Source organism: Pleurodeles waltl, chromosome 1_1, assembly GCF_031143425.1.
Source record: "Pleurodeles waltl isolate 20211129_DDA chromosome 1_1, aPleWal1.hap1.20221129, whole genome shotgun sequence".
NCBI classification, from domain to species: domain Eukaryota; kingdom Metazoa; phylum Chordata; class Amphibia; order Caudata; family Salamandridae; genus Pleurodeles; species Pleurodeles waltl.
In genome coordinates, this window is record NC_090436.1 from 695,135,720 (window position 1) to 695,150,114 (window position 14,395).

The window sequence follows — 14,395 nt, forward strand, 5'->3', positions numbered from 1 at the left end:
CATATTTTGTTTTGCTACTCCTATTTTATTGGTAATGAAATTCGTGGTTGTGCGGCGATATAGCACAAACACGAGCCACAAAAACCTGACCCGTGGCCAAGGAGTGAGGGCTTGGAAACATGTTAGGCTGTTATTCTTCTGTTGCCTGCACTATGCAACAATAAATAAGCTCTGAGTAAATAAGCTGCAGTACGTGTTCTGTTCCTTACTACACAGGAAGGAGGATTTTGTAAGATATTGGATTCGCTACTCAACCACTGACTAGCGATGTATAGAAGGTGGGGAATCAGCACTGGTGTCCAGGCATATACAACCAATATCCTATATCCTGATGCCACCACGTCCAAGAGATGGCAGTTCTTGTACGGGTCAGGCTCCACAAAAATTGTGTCCACAAAAATGTCCCCACATGCACGAAGAAAAACACAAACTCAGCAGCATAGTGAAAACAGTACTGTAATCAATCACCACAACCTCCAATGGCACCAAAAAGGACATCCAACATGTTTTGGCCCATAATGCCGTGCTCACAGCTACATTTTTTGTGTGTCCCTGGCATGGTTTTAAAACCCACAGTGAAATAATAAAAATAAACAAAGGACAAAAACAAACATATCAACTCATATTACCATGGTGACCATCTTACAACATGTTCTAATCAATTGTATCATGTTGATATCCTGTAATGACAATGGAGCTCAAATTCATTCCTGAATCACAAATGAAGTGGTATATAAAAAAGTTAATCCTAGTACCAATTACTGCATCAAAACAACCCTAATGATGTCTTTTCCACCTCTTCCTTTCATCTTAGATCCACTCAATTCATCATAGAAACATGCTCAAAGGGTATTGAAGAAATCGTTCCCTTGCACCACAAATATCAGAACTTAAAAATCTCACCCCAGTGGCCATGCATATTCTTCCCAACTACTTTCATACTCGTGACAGCCACTTTTGTTTTTGAAAAGACTCCCCATCCCTCCTCGTTGTAGAAAGTAATGTCACTGATCAAATTAAATTTCCATAATGGCACACATTATTTACTACTAAGAATAGGCTAAAATTAGGCTGCTACTGCATTGTGCTTAGTAAATATAGCATTACACCCAAGTGGTCCATCACACAGCCTTATGTGTCTGCCATACACTACATGTTTTCTGTATAATCCACCTCCCTGACACCCTTCACTTATTGCCGTTCCCGCTTCATGAATTATATATAAAATCCCAGTATGCACATCTCAGACTGCTTACTGTATGGATCGACAAATATCAGTTCACAAAGATATATCATTAATCATTAACAGAACAATACTGTCCATGTCACGCTTAAAACTGAGTGCCAGGAGCTGCTTATCAGCAGAACCACAGCATATCAACTGTCTACTCTTCCATTTATTTCTGAGTGCAAGCACATAGGGGCAACGGAGAGGAGAACACAGAAGGGATAGATAAGATAGAGGAGAGAGAGAAAAGAGGGAAGAAGAAGGGGAGTTATATGCAGCAAGGAAAGAAAAAGAGAGAAAAAATATAAATTAACAATAACAAAATCATCTGCTGGCCTTGCCACGGATACAATTAAAATATACAATACTGCAAATTGAACATAAATTTAATAAAAAAATTAAAATAAAAAAAAACTTTCCAGAGCCCGGGAAAGACTGCTCAAATCAAACCAGAAGGTCAGGAGGGAACTCATTATGCTCAGTGTCAAATACAAGCAGAGCCAAAATGGCTGTTAGCCACCATAGTATCAAAATTCTCCCAAGTACACCTCCAACTCCTCATCCTTATTCAAACCATGCATTGTCTTGGTATTCAGAGATATGATATATTGGGGCTCTAGTCTCCTCAACTTCTGTTCTCTGTTACCAGCCCTTTTTTTTGGTGATATCCTGTCAATAATGAAAAACCTCAGCATTACACATCCCTACTATGTACTTTATTAAAGTGTCTTGCAACTGGGGTATAGCTCTCATGTGTTCCAGTATTTGCCTTCTGGTGTCATGTATGGTACTTACAATATACCACATCTTATATGGGCATTCCAGAACATATATCGTGAAGTCACTTGACCAAGTAAAGTAAAAATAAATGCTTATCAAAGTGTCGGTGAGAGGTGACCTGTACTGTGTTACGGCAGTACTACTTCTACATGCATTACAGCTTCTGCAAGGGAAGAAACCATTTTTTAGATCATTCTTAGTTACTGTGCTGATGTCACTTTTACTCAGTTTATCCCTCTGAGTCCTTCCTCTTCTAAATGTAATACTAGGGAGCTCATCAAGGCCTTCACCCAGTATCACCTAACGTTTTAGGATGGGCCAATGTTTGCCTAGGATACTTCTAACCTCATGTGCTTTGTCTGAGAAAGTGGTGATAAATCTATATTTCTTGTCTCCTTCCTTAACACATTTTAGATTCAACAACACCTCCCTTGTTCTTAGTTCTGCCTTTCGCATAGCTGCTTTGACAATTCTTGTTTTGTGACCTCTCTCAATAAATCTTTTTTGCACCACTTCACACTCCACCTGAAAGAATTGATCAGTGCTTCAATTTCTCCTTGCATGTAAAAAATCCCCATATGGGATACTCTCAATCAACTTCCTGGGATGGCTATTAGTCGCACGAAGAACTGTGTTATGAAGGTTTCCTGTACAAACTACTGGTTAGTTCATTATTTTGTACTCTGATCAAAACATCCAGGAATTCAACTTTCTCAGGATCTATATGAGCTGTAAGATGGATTTTACACACATTCATGTTCAACAATCACACAAAATTGTTAGCATCCCCTGTAGAACCCTTCCAGATCACAAAGATATTGTCGGTATATCTCAACTGCAATACCGAATTAGATCAAAACTCATGCACCTATTCTGCTATCTGCTCCTCCCACCACACCATGAACAGACAGGCAAAACTGGGAGCGAAGGAAGTCCCTATCACCTTGCTTCTGGTGGAACAGATTGTTATCAAACATGAAAAAAAAAATTCTGAGACAATATATGATAATCTGTAGAATCATTTCTGTATGGAAAAATAGCAAAAGGGGAGGGTCCCTGCAAAAATGTTTCATACACACAATCCCATCCTCGTGCTCAATATTAGTGTAGAAACTTGTCACATCCAGTATCATTGATAGGAAATCATCTTCCGACATAATGCCTTCAATCCTATTGAGAAAATCCCTGCTGTCTTGCACAAAAGAAGGGAGTGTCTATATAAAGGGTATCAGAAATTGATCAACATAATGTGATGTATTTTCCAGCAGAGACCTAATAGAGGAAACAATAGAACTGGTTGTCTGGTGGAATCTTTATGAATCTTAGGTAGGAGAATCCTGGGATACTCACAATAAAGAAATGTGTATTATTCCCACTTTAATAGGACCCTATCTCTCCATTCCATCAGCTTGTCAGAATACAAAATATTAGACCTTGGTACTACATTATAATCAGCTGGTTTGTAGCAATCCCTGTCATTCAATTGATTGTAACCTTCCTCCAGATACATCTCTCTGGACAGAATTATCACATTGCCATCTTTATCGGACTGTCTTATTACAATCTTAGTATCTTTCTGTAATCCTTTGACAGCTTCCTGTTCAGCTTTAGATAGATTGTCACTATGACACTGTTTTTTACGGGTTAATTTTTTAAGGTCCTGCATCACCAAGATTTCAAAAGTATTAATAGCATCATAATTCATTTTTGGGTTAAAGGTTGGTTTGACCTTAAACCCACTTGGGCAGTTCTGGTTTAGATCTATACCCAGGTCGTCCAAATTTGAAAGGAGGTCACCAGTATAATCAGTCTCAGTATCTAATTCCCCCAAGCAAAACAGAGTATCTATATCCCCCATAGTGAGATTGCTTGTATTCCTCTTGTTGGTCCCTTCAGGGATGGCGTTCCCTTAAAAAAATATCATTTATGCAGTTTCAGTTTTCTAATGAATTGTAAAATTTCAATCCTACTTAAGGCAAAGTCAAAGGTATTCATAGGACAAAATGAACGCCCCAACTTAAAAACCTTAATTTTTATATCACTAAGGTCCCTATCTGACAAATTAATCACATTGCTATTTTTCGCTAACATACTTGTACCTTCTAACCCGTTGTTGTCACTTCCACGGGGTTCTGTTTGCCTCTTAGATTGTCCTCTTCTTGTCTTCCTATTTTTCTGCCTCTGCTTCTCAGCCTGTCCTTTCCTCTTCCTCTTCCTCGATCTTTTATCCAGTTTTCTTGGCTCCTTTCGTTCCCCATCAATTTGAACCCCTCCCATAAATTTGACGGCTTGTTTGTTGCTCCTACCATTGCTTCTGCCATGTTTTTCACTGAAAACACCACTCTCACTATACTCACTGTTGCCACTTTCCTCTGGAATACTGACATTTTCTGTTGTCTGCAAGTTATTGGAGGTCTGCATCTCTCATTTACTCCATCCTATTTGTGACTGAAAGTGAACATTCTGACCAATTCATAATCTCGGTGGTCTCTCATTAATTTTCTCTGTTTATTCATCCATATTTCTGTTTCCAATTTGGCAATTCTCTCATTAATCTCCTTAAATGACTAATCCCAGATTTCCTTCTTATCAGATGCCATTATTCATTTCCTCTAATATAGCCTCACATGCCTTCCATGCATATTTGTTCAGGATCTCCATATTGTCCATAGAGCAGTTAGTACTATTTACTGCCCATTCTAGTAATAATTCTGGTATGGGATGTTCATACGAGGAAGCTGTTAGAATTCGCAAGCCCCTGGGGATGCTTCCACAGATTATGTATTTTTCACAGCTTCCCACCACTTAGTGACCTCTTGCTTCATTAGTCTCTCCAATTTGAAGCATTTTAGATTGTTTGTCATATTCTCTGTTGTGTTTTCTTCCTGTTCCCCTTGTATATTAGTAGAGGAAAACATTGCCCTTGCTCTCCTACTTCTCTCCATGCCATCCATGGTGCCAAACTACTGTCTTCCACTGATCTTCTCCTAAGTTATTTCGTACCATACTCACTGCTGCACTTGTAATATATATACACTTAAAAAAAAAAAAGGTTTCAAGGACATTATAGGTAGGCTCACATTTTAAATGTATGAAACCATTGAAATTCACCTGTTATAGTTATTTCAGGGAACTTTAACTAGTGGCCTAAGGTAACTATAACTCGTGCACTTGCCAAGCACTGTTAATTACCCCGCAAATTATGGCACTCATGACATCTCTGATAACATCATTGATATAATCAATGTAATAGTTGGAGTAATATTTTTGATGAAAAATAATGTGCAATAGTTAGTTGAAATAACTCGAACTATAATAGGTGAATTTCTATGGTTTTGTATGTTTAAAATGGGAGCCTAACTATAATGTCTCTGCAACCTTTGGTTTTGGTTTCTTAAGTCTATCTATCTATCTATCTATCTATCTATCTATCTATCTATCTATCTATCTATCTATCTATCTATCTATCTATCTATCTATCTATCTATCTCATCTATCTTTATCTATCTATCTATCTATCTAGCTATCTATTACCAAAATTGTTCCTGGTTAACCGTCCTCTTTGTTATTTCCTGTTTCTGGGAAATGTAGTCTTTTGTGAGTCAAACTCATATTTTTACCGTCATTTAATGTATACCACAATTAAAACCTTCACATTCATATTTCAAAAACATTTCCCATCCAAAAAGTGCACATCCAAGAATGTTCACAACATTTGTTTAGATTTTTCCCAGTTCAAAGTTTTTCATGATTATCACAGTTGTGAATATATATATATATATATCTCCAGTGTCTCATCCAGACACAGGAGAGGTAGGAGAGTGTGTGGCTGGGCGAGATACTGAATTATATCCAGTGTCTCACCCAGGCACACACACTCTCATACCCAATCTCATAGATAATCTTATGCTCATTCTCACACCTACTCTTGCACACACTCTCACACCCAGAGACACCCTTTTACACCCAATCTCACATCCAGACACTCTCACACCCAGACACACCCTCTCACATCAACTCTCACATCCAGAGAGACACTTTCACACCCATAAAGACACTCTTACTCCCACTGTCACACCCAGACACACCCTCTCACATTCACTTGCACGCCCAGAAAGACACTTTCACAGCTACTCTCACACCTAGACAGACACTCTAATGCCTACTCTCACACCCTGAAACAACTTCTCATGGACACTCTTATATCTAAAAAACCCCTCTCACAAGCACTCTGATACCGGAACAGACACTCTCACAGGCACTGTCACATGCAGACACACTCTCTCACACCTACTCTCACACCCAGATAGATGGTCTCATATTTACTCTCACATTCAGACCAACCCATTCTCACACCCACACAGAAGATACTCTTATAAGCACTCTTATATCCAGTTGCACACTCTCATGCACACTGTCACACTCACACTCATGGACCCATTCAGACCCTCATGCACTCACTTACAGCCCCAGTCAGACCCTCACATACCACTCAGACCCACTCAGACAGTTATGCACCTGCTCATACACCCACTCACAGATACATGCACTAACCCACCCAGGCACGCACTGATATACACACTAAAACGCATAGGCACAAACTCAAGCATACACTAACACAGTCAGTCACACACCAATTCATGCACTGACACACCCAGACACACACTGATGTACACATTGAAACATCCAGGCTCACATTCTTGACTGCACTAACACACAGAGACACACACTAATGCATAGACTAGCCCATCCAGGCAGACACTGATACATCTACTAATACACATAGGCACACACTCATATCTATACTTACACACCCAGGCACACACTAATACATTCACTTACACACCCAGGCACACACTCAAAGATACCCTAACACATCCAGTCTCACACTCATGTATACACTAAAACACCCAGACACTCATTCATATGCTAACACAACCAAGCTCACACTGATACATACACTGGCACATTCAGGTACACACTCTTGCATGCACTAACACACACAGACACACCTTGATACATACACTAACAAATCCAGGCACACACTGACACATACAGTAAATCCCATAGGCACACATTCAGATATACACTGACACACCCATTCACACACTGATATGTAGACTGACACACCCAGGCAAATACTGATGCATTTGCTAACAGATCCAGATAGACAGTCATACATAAAGTAGCACACCCACGCTCACACTGATGCGCACACTGACACATCCAGACTTACACGCTTGTATGCACTAACACACAGAGACACACACTAATACATAGACTAACACACCCAGGCACACACTGATACGTACTCTAACACACATGGGCCCAGTGTCATACATACATTAACAAATTCCAGGTACACACTAATACATACACTGACATGCCCAGGCACACACTGATGCATTCACTGGCACACCAGACACACACTGATACATACGCTAAAACACCCAGGCTTTCACTCATACATACACTAACACACCTAAACAGGCACTCATTTGTAAAATAACACAACCAGGCTCACTCTGATAAAGAGACTGATACACCCAGGCACACACTCTTGCAAGCACTTACACACACAAACACACACTGATAGACACACTAACACCCCTACACACACTGATACATACACTAAAACACATAGGCACACACTCAATCATATACTAACACACCCAGGAAAACATGTATATATTCAATAACACACCCAATCACACACTCATGCACACACTAATATGCTCATCAGTACAGTGATACATACATTGATGCACCCACTCACACACTGATTTGTACACTAATACATCCATGTACTAACTAATGCATATAGTAAAATACACCGGCACACAATATTAAGGAGACAGACACAGCTCTTTATGGAAAACATGGCAGTTCTAACAAGACCCTTTTTTTTCCAGTTTTAAGAACAAGCGTTTTCTTCTTTTTTTGATTTTTTAAAAAGAACTAGATTAAATGCAAAAACTGCAAATAAGCAACTTGAATGCAAAACAGTTCTAAATTGAAAAATAGTAGTGTTTTTGAACACTAATAAAAAAGAAAAGAAAACAAATTAACAATGATGATTCTTCACCTTTTCCCGCATTGTTATGACATCATCAGTTTTCCTTGCAACGGGCTCTTTGCACTTGCCACAGTGAACAACCATCTCTTTTAGCTCACTGCAGGTTGCTGGAATTCTGATCTGAGCAGGAGATTGTCGAAGGTCAGATGTTGATGCACCAGGATCAGCTGCAGAAGTTGCTCTCTCTTTGAGCATTCTCAAATAAGCACGTTCATGGTTGGTCTTGACATGTTTCCACATTGATGACATACCATAACCATATTTCTTCATGGTGCCTCTGGAAAGCTGTTTTGTACACAGCTTACATTGTACATGGCAAGCACACACTTTTGTTTCTTCTGATGGTATTGTAAACCAGACCCAAACATCACTCTCCTTCCTAAAAGAACCAGCCTCATCCTGTACATCAATTTCCTCTTCTGGTCCCAGAGAAGGAGCCGGAGCATTAGCTTCTGCCATAATTTCCCTTCAGCTAAAAAGTTGGCACCTTTCTCCAACAAAAGACAGTATAAAACTGACTGTATTAAGTGTGGTCTTTTCAAAACGTTGGGTGTGGTTGAACATTAACCAATAGAAAGAAAGCTGCTATTTCTGACAATGAGAGGATGTGCTGCTGGTGTCACACCGTATAACCCCAGGGACCACCACCTCCCTGGACCTATCATTTTTTTATATGCTCCCCAGGGACCACAACCCCCCAGGGAAAAGCTTTAAATTAATGCAGGGCCCGTAGCCCCCCAGTACCCCAGGGACCACCCTTCCCGGGCTCTTGAAGCCACAGATGGGCCTGAGGACCGCCAGCTCCTGCTAAGTCCCTGTTAAGCAGATCCTGCTGCCAAAATCCAAAGCTTTCATCTCTGCCCACTACATGTGTGCAGAGGACAGAGATGAAATGCTTCAGCAACCAGGGAGCTGTTGTCAAAGCAGCTCTGTGCTTGCTGAAGCAATGGCACTGTGAGTGAAGCCTTAAGGCTTCCCCTGCAGTCCCAGGTAGCCCAATAAGGGTATTTTATTAAAAGGAAATGTGAACAAAAATAAATAATAATATGTTGGGACCACAGGGGAGCCATTAAGGGCTCTTTCACAGTCCCAGATTTTCCATGTATGGCAAAAGCAAAAAGAAAAAAAAACATAGCTCAGTGTGGTCTGGACTCATTTCCATTTCATTTATTTTTTTAACAAATTATTATATTTAAAAAAAAAAATCTTTTTTATTTTAAATTGGATACAAATATCTCATTCTAAGCATATCATACATCAAAGTCTAAAAAACTCTATCTCTCTCTCTCCCTCTCACTTTCTTTCTCTCTCTGTCTCTCTTTCAATCAATTCTCTCATTCAGACACCTTCCCAATAACTAATGCACCCACTCACAGACCCACTCCGACACTCACGCACCCACTCATGAACCCATTCAGACTCTCATTCACTCACTCACAGCACCAATCAGACCCTCGGGTACTACTCAGACCCACTCAGACAGTTATGCACCTACTCATACACCCACTCAGACCGTCACACACATACACCCATGCCTCTGAAGATGATGATGAGTCACTTGTGGCCTCCATGCCAGTCAGTCCCCTCACCCTCTGTGGCACTGTGTCCCTCGGTGTCTGTGGTGTTTGCACCAGGACCACAATGCCCAGCTTCTTCCCTGCCAATGTCCCCACTGTCACCTTCACCCTGCCCAGACAATACTGTAAAGACAGACACAACAGTTTGAGGATATCTGGGTAAATATATTTGAACATTAACTTTGCTCTCAAAACATTTGCCAAGTCTACATATTAAACTAGCTGTAAGTTACTCAAACTTGGCTTCTTAATCATCAGTATATCATTGCCTGAAGGGAAGAATTCCACAAACCATTTGCTCACAGTCTAGAAATACCCCATTGTAGCATCCATACCTTGTATGTCTTTTGTCTCCTAGCCACTTTTATTTCTCTGCATGACAAATTGCTTTGACAGCATTAGTAAATACATAGGCCTGGATATATTCCTAAACCAATGCAGTACAGAGGAAAAACTTTTCAACATATTCAAAAGAGACATGTTTTGTGCTGGATATTGATTCATCAAGGTGGGATACTCCAACAAGGATGTGATAGAACCATCTACAATTATCACTTCAAGTATCACTATGCTCACCATCATTGCTTTCCCAGCTGGACATAACTAACAACACTTACAAGTCATTTGGAGAATGTGTAACTCTGTCACCAATGTGTACACAGTCCTGTCTGTTTCAGTCAATACATTCTGGCATGAAAAGTAATGTTGGTTGACACAGACTGGCTCACATGGCCATTTGGGAAGGACTGAGGCTTTAGGACAACCTGGTACTATTTACATTTAGCAAACTTATTTTTGCTGTTGGAGCGTTTCTCAAACAGATTTCAGATAAGGAATGACAGCATGGTACACATTTCCAGTCATTTTGGTGCAGATGCTCACAATCATATTTTCATTGTACCAACCTACCAATGCAAAGTCTGAAACAGCAACTGTCTCGCAAGTGCTTACTATACCATGTCACCATTAATAGGGCCTACATTGCCTACTCACATCTCTGATGGAGCACCACTCCTAACCCAGTCCTCAATTGGGGCATATTTGGTATAAATGTTCCTCATAACATGGAGAAAATGCAGGTACCCCTTTTTCCGCATGCTGCTATGTGTCTGCTCTAAATATACTTGGCTCGTGATGAGGAATGTAGTTACAAACTTTAGCACAAAAGTACATTCCAAACACAGTATCAGACACAATCTGAAAAACGTACACCTCCAGAAATTCCTGTCTTTGTTTAATGTGTGTCAACCTTTCATGTTGATGCCAAACAACATTCATGTAAATTAAAAGGGTTAAGCAACAATATTAGCTACATACAATAACTCACCCCCTTAATGATGCTGTTGGGCCCTCAATTGCCCTTCAAGCTCGGGGTAGGCTACAACAAGGTTGCAGGCCATTGGGGTGGTCAGGCTGTGGCGTACACGCTTGCCTCATTGGGATGCCCGATTGAGCTGGATGTCTGCTGACTTCCTGGTCTAGCGTTCGAGTTCCTCGCACCTCTTCCTGCAATGCATCCTGCCCCACTTCAAGACCCCCAAGGTATGCACCTTCTTCACCATAGCCTTTCACAAATCACACTTCTGATGGACATTGACCTGTACGGATGAAAACAAATAACAACAAAAGAGGTTTTGAGTGATTTTGGTTGTCTGTGGTACAGTTACACGATTTAGTAGCAGTTCTCACAACCATTCCCAGAACAAACAGTACACATTATCTACAAATATCTCAAAGTTCCCAAGAAACACTAATTTACAGTGATCTGTGGAGTAGCCTCAACATTCTTTCCCCATGTTACCAATACAGGACACAAACACCATCTAAGCCAGGGATAGGGATCTTGTCATGTAGTGAGACCCACTCCAGATTAGTCAAACTCATTTTGAGCTATTAAAGGCTGAACAACGTGTACATTATTTGGACATAACCACATGCACAGCTACATACTCCTCATGCCTAACCTTTAAAGAGTCTGATACTATGGCTTACACCACATACAGGGCCAGATGTAGCAAACAGTTTTTCCCATTCTGTGTCAATGGTAAAATGTGTTCTTACATATGGCCCACAGTGACTAAGGGCAGTATGGGAGGGTTGCCATGTCCCAGTGAGAGCATGGTTTTGGGTGATGTATGAACAAGAGTGTTAGACCTGACAGCTTTAGGGTAGTCACCCCTAACTTTTTGCCTGCCTCCCTCCACTTTGTGGACACTGTTTTTGCTGGTTTTTAGACTCTGCGCACTTTACCACTGCTAACCAGTGCTAAAGTGCATATGCTCTCTCCCTTAAAACATGGTAACCTTGAATCATACCTGATTGGACTATTAATTTTCTTATAAGTCCCTAGTACGGTGCACTTTATGTGCATAGGGCTGGTAAATTAAATGCTACTAGTGGGCCAGCAGCACTGGTTGTGCCACCCACTTAAGTAGCCCCTTTTCCTTGTCTCAGGCCTGCCATTGCAAGGCCTGTGTGTGCAGTTTCACTGCCACCTCGACTTGGCATTTAAAAGTACATGCCAAGCCTAGAACTCCCCTTTTTGTACATATAAGTCACCCTTAATGTGTGCCCTAGGTAACCCCTAGAGCAGGGTGCTGTGTAGGTAAAAGGCAGGACATGTACCTGTGTAGTTATATGTCCTGGTAGTGTAAAACTCCTAAATTCGTTTTTACACTACTGTGAGGCCTGCTCCCTTCATAGGCTAACATTGGGGTTGCCCTCATACACTGTTGAAGTGGCAGCTGCTGATCTGAAAGGAGCAGGAAGGTCATATTTAGTATGGCCAGAATGGTAATACAAAATCTTGCTGACTGGTGAAGTCGGATTTAATATTACTATTTTAGAAATGCCACTTTTAGAAAGTGAGCATTTCTTTGCACTTAAATCCTTCTGTGCCTTACAATCCACGTCTTGCTGGGCTTGGTTGACAGCTCCTTGTGCATTCACTCAGACACACCCCAAACACAGGGTACTCAGCCTCACTTGCATACATCTGCATTTTGAATGGGTCTTCCTGGGCTGGGAGGGTGGAGGGCCTGCTCTCCCACAAAGGACTGCCACACCCCCTACTGGGACCCTGGCAGACAGGATTGAACTGAAAGGGGACCTGGTGCACTTCTTAGCCACTCTTTGAAGTCTCCCCCACTTCAAAGGCACATTTGGGTATAAAACAGGGCCTCTGCCCTACCTCATCAGACACTTGCTGGAGAAGAAACCTGAACCAGAAACTACATCCTGCCAAGAAGAACTGCCTGGCTGCTCAAAGGACTCACCTGTCTGCTTTCTACAAAGGACTGCTGCCTTGCTGTTGGCCTGCTGCCTTGCTGAACTCTTGTCTGGCTGTGAAAGTGCTCTCCAAGGGCTTGGATAGAGCTTGCCTTCTGTTCCCTGAAGTCTCAGGACCAAAAAGACTTCTCTCTTTCACTTGGACGCTCCGTGCGCCGAAAATTTCGACGCACAGCTTGTTCCGCGGCGAGAAAAACGCCGCACACCGACGCTGATCGACGCGACGCTCTTGGGACGACCGAAAATCCGACACACGGCTTCGCAAGGACAACGCCGCCCGACCTCTAGAGGAGAAATCGACGCAACGCCTGCCGTGAGATCGTAATTTCGACGCGCAGCCCCGCAGAACGACGCGCAGCCAGAAAACAAGCAGGAAAATCCACGCACAGACCTGGGACATCTGGTAATCCCCGCGATCCACGAAAAGAGACTGTCCGCGCGCCGGAAAAACGACGCACGACTTCCCCGCGTGGAAAATAACGACGCAAGTCTGTGTGTGCTGGGAAGAAATAGACGCACACACCCTTTTTCCACGCACCTCTTCTTTTGTGGCCCTCTGAGGAGATTTTTCCACTGCAAACCAGGTACTTGTGCTTGAAAGAGACTTTGTTTATATTCTAAAGACTTAAGACACTGTATATCACTTTTCAGTGATATCCCTACAATTTCCCATTGCATACTTTATTCTTTTTGACCTACAATTATCCAGATAAATATTATATATTTTTCGAAACACTGTGTGGTGTATTTTTGTGGTGCTATATGGTGGTATTGTATGATTTATTGCACAAATACTTTACACATTGCCTTCTAAGTTAAGCCTGACTACTCGTGCCAAGCTACCAGAGGGTGGGCACAGGATAATCTTGGATTGTGTGTGACTTACCCTGACTAGAGTGAGGGCTTTTGCTTGGACAGGGGGTAACCTGACTGCCAACCAAAAACCCCATTTCTAACATTGGTGATCAGCGGTGAGGATAGGACTTGTATTTGTGCAGTGACATACAGTAGCTAAGTATTTCACTACCTACCCACAGTTGAAGGTCAACTTGGTTTTTATCTCTTTTTGCAAATCCGTTTTTTTTCCCGACAATTTTCAAAAACTAAATCCTCACTCAACATGTCTCTGACTGGGTCTCAGCAAAGCAAAACACAAACGCTGTGGGATAGCGTAACTGGATCGACGGAATGCAGAACCAATCAAACATTCACCCCCAGTCACAGATCTGGGTTTAATCCATCCATTATTTTGCTCACCATGCCACCCCAGTTTGAACCCAGCCATATGCAAATCAGTCTTGACCCTGTTCCGCATGGGAACAGTCCAGCCCGAACTGCAAGGCCAGGTTCTCCCTGGACCGGAAACAAGCATCCTGGGACCGGTTTCGGGGTTTCACCCCTCATCAGCCAGGCTAGCTTGAATCCAGTGGCACAGTGAGCCCGGGA